This window comes from Phyllostomus discolor, chromosome 13, assembly GCF_004126475.2.
Source record: "Phyllostomus discolor isolate MPI-MPIP mPhyDis1 chromosome 13, mPhyDis1.pri.v3, whole genome shotgun sequence".
Classification (NCBI taxonomy): Eukaryota; Metazoa; Chordata; class Mammalia; order Chiroptera; family Phyllostomidae; genus Phyllostomus; species Phyllostomus discolor.
In genome coordinates this window covers 47,815,685-47,819,079 of record NC_040915.2, presented here as the reverse complement: position 1 = coordinate 47,819,079, position 3,395 = coordinate 47,815,685, and the positions used below count along the sequence as shown (strand labels likewise).

Genomic DNA, 3,395 nt, shown 5'->3' with positions numbered 1-3,395 from the left:
TCTCTCCCCCCACCCCCTACTCCCCAACCCTTGCTTGAGGTACCAGGAGACCAGACTCAGACATGTGGAGGACTCATATTTTACCATCCGAAGACAAGAGGAGATATTTCAAAAGCAAAGGCACCCTCCGAGCCAGAGGTGGGAGGGAGCGCCTCCCCTCCGCTCCTCGCCCCTTTGCGCGCTGGGCTTGTCCGGGGGGCGAGAGAGAAACAGAGGCGCCTACACTGGGAGCCAGAGGCAGCCTCAGATTTCCTCGGCTGGCAGCGTCGGGCTGACCTGTTTATAGAACTTGCTGCTAAGAAAACATGTAAAAACACACCCCGGCGGTGGGAGAGGGCGAACGCGCCCGCCACCCCACCCTCTCTTCTGCACGAGACGCATTCTCTGCCGGCTCGGCTTGGCTCCCTCCGAGCCTGGTGTTCCTCCCAGGAGGCTGTTTGCCTCCGATTGTTTTTCAGTCACTTTAAGAGGCAGAGAGAGTGCTTACATTTCTCTTGTGTTTTTCGTCACCTCCACCCACCCTTCCTAATTAAGATCTTGACTATCCATCCCGGAGTTGGCCTTTGCAACCGGGGTGGAGGGGGAGGCGGCAGTTACTGCTGCGGAGGATCGGACACTGGGCGGGGAGAGGATAGGTAAGGAGCTCCTGACGCCCTGCAACCGTAGTTTTCGTTCTCGAAGGGAGCCGGCCGGCCGCGCTTTCTTCATTCCCATCCGGGAGCCCGCCTCGCCCCGCCCCGGTAGCTGCCGAAGGAAGGCAGGTAACTCGCGCAGGGAGCCACTGCGCGCCGATCGCGGCTTCCCGGGCCTGGAGGGACCTTGCGGCGACTGAGGGCCGGGGCAGGCCAGCCTGTCCGAGAGCTCTTGGCTCCCCCGCGGGCTGGTGCGGCGTTGGGTGCAGTACCGGAGCCCCAGCCTCGGTCCAGCCCCCCCGGACTGCAGGGTAACCCGAGGTAGCGAGCCTCCTCTCGGGTTCCGCGCGGGGCGAGGCCTGGAGCCGCTCAGAGGCGCGTCCAGCTTCCGTATTTGGAACCCGGGTAAGGGGGACGGCGGCAGGCGATGCCCCCCCACCCGGGGCCGAAACCTACGCCAGAGCACCTCTTGGGACGCCCTGGGCTGTGGCTGGCTCCCACTCCTTCCCAGGGCCCCAAGTTTTCCTTTTGCAGAAAGAGCAGAGAAGGAGGGCACCGCAGGGAAAGGCGCAGGCAGGTTGCCGCATCGGAAAGGCCGCTCCTCCCTGCCGGGCCGCCCGAGGATTTGTAATATTTGGCTTGGAAATGAAATGAACTGAGGCCTGGGCGCCAGCAAAAGCAGCCCTTAGGAAAACCGCTCTCCATTCCAAACATTCTCGCTTTCTGTGTGTGTGTGCGTCTCTGCCTCCCTCTCTCTTCTTCCTCTAAAAGATAAATAAAAATTGTGAACTTGAGGGAAACTTGTACAGCCCTCGTGCATTCAATCCCCAGGCGGGCGACTTGTGAAGATGTCTGGGATCTCTCCGGTCACAACGGGCACCCCAGCCTTGCTCAGGCGGGCAGACAGCACGGTCCCTCCGCCCCCACCCCCCTGGATAGTCTAGGGGACTCAGGAAGGCTTGGCGTGGTGGTGCTGTTTGCAGGCAGCGGTGACTGGGGTGGGAGCGGGCCTTGCGGTCACACTGTTGAGGCCTCAAGTCTCTCCCTGACATGGAGGAGGAGGCTCCCGGGGACTGTCCAGTAATGAAGACTGACGGGAGTGCAGTGACCCCTTCCTCCCACCTCCAGGTATCTGAGTGGCCCTGGCGCAGGGTCAGTGATCAGAGAAGACAGAGGGGAGAAAGAGTTGGCTCTTGGTTCCAAATCGTGAGTCGTGAGTTGGGCCCGAGTCTGCCTGGGCATGGGACAGCTGCTCGGTGCCAGGCCAGCTTTGGGGTCAGGACTCTGAATCCAGGACCCCCAAAGCCTGGCCTTAGCAGGCTTTCCTGCCCCCTGCATGCCAGGCAGGCCAGAGAAGCAGGTGAAATCGCCCCCTGCCCCCCCCCCACACACCACCCTGTGTCCTAGGCCACAAAAAAGTTTCCTTTCCACGCAAGGAAGAAGGGATTGTATCAGTTTTCAGAATAACTGTATAACCTGGAACTTTAAATGTGTATACACCTCCCATCCCAGAAACGCTATGCTCCCAAGCAACTGCCCCCCCCTACACACACATACACACAACAGCTACATCTCCTGGGGGGGGGGGGGATCGCTAAGGGTGTTATCTCCTTCCCTCCCCCCTCCCCCCTCCCCCTGCGGGATTTGGGAGCCTCGCAAACACTACCTCTGGGAATGCAGGCAGACTGGATGGCTGGCAAGAAGCAGAGGGAGGCCACACAGGAAGGAAATGGAGCGAAGGAAGGGGGGAAACGCACCGGCACTTCCGTGCGCACCGCTCCTGGCCCATCTCCCGCCTCCCCACCCCCGCTCCCCCCGGCTCCCATTGAAACCCAGTACGGGAAACAGTAATGGATACGGTGCTCAAAGCGAGGAGACGTGTCTGCGGCTACGAGGGGACGGTTAGTTCAGCAGGTTCGGAGGAGCCGATGTGTCTTGGCCCTGTCACCCTTCCTGACGGTAGCGGCCATTCGATTTGTCACGCCCTCTCCGTGACAGAGTCCCCCGCTCCCTCGGAGGGGGCCCGGCGGCTCTCGCAGGGTGAGACCCCGCTGCCCCCTGGCACCGAATGACAACACCAGCGATGATGGGAAAAGCAAAAGCAGAAAACCTCAGGAGAAAGAAGTGCTGCTGAACTGCTGAACGGCCCCTCCGTCTGCCACTGCGGGTTGGGCAGTGTGTCCAGTTGTATTTCGCCTCCATCCCCGTTTTGAAAGTGTCCTGCCCCCTGCACCCCCCCTCCCATGAGCCAGATTCCGGGCACAAGTCACAGAGGGACTCTTAACACCCTTACCTGTCTCCACTGAAAGTCTGGACAGAGGGTGTGGAATAAAGAAAGGTGTGGGGTGGCCAGGAGTCCATGAGGCCCAGGTCGGCTCAGGCTTGTGGCTCGCTGATTCTGGGTCAGATAAGATGAGAGGGAAAAGTCCCGGCCTCTTCCTCACGAATTCATGTCTGCTGGACTAAGAAATAAGAAACAGCGTCCATTGCGTTGTGTTACCTTTCTCTTTCTTTCTTTTTACTTTTTTCTTTCTTTTTTTTTTTTTGTAGTAACTGGGTAAATACACACACACACAGACACACACACACAGCATTGAAGATGCAGGCTGGTTTGAAATTAGGAAACCACAATTAGTTCCTTTTCCTGAAGGAGAGAGAAAAAGGGGAAAAACCTTCACAGATGTGTAAAAGGCACCCTCTCCACACACACACACACACACACACACGCGAGCACACACACACGCATCCTCCGTCCACCCTTGT

At 59.0% G+C, this 3,395-nt stretch overlaps 1 long non-coding RNA gene across 1 annotated transcript; it reads right to left on the bottom strand.

Annotated features, from left to right (window-relative positions):
* Positions 1–422: 422 nt before the first annotated feature.
* LOC118498050 lies at positions 423–3,165 on the bottom strand. The gene is made up of 2 exons (XR_004900570.1): positions 2,926–3,165; positions 423–1,396 (listed from the first exon to the last, which is right to left on the bottom strand). It is a non-coding gene; the product is annotated as an uncharacterized LOC118498050 (long non-coding RNA).
* Between the last annotated feature and the right edge of the window lie 230 nt (positions 3,166–3,395).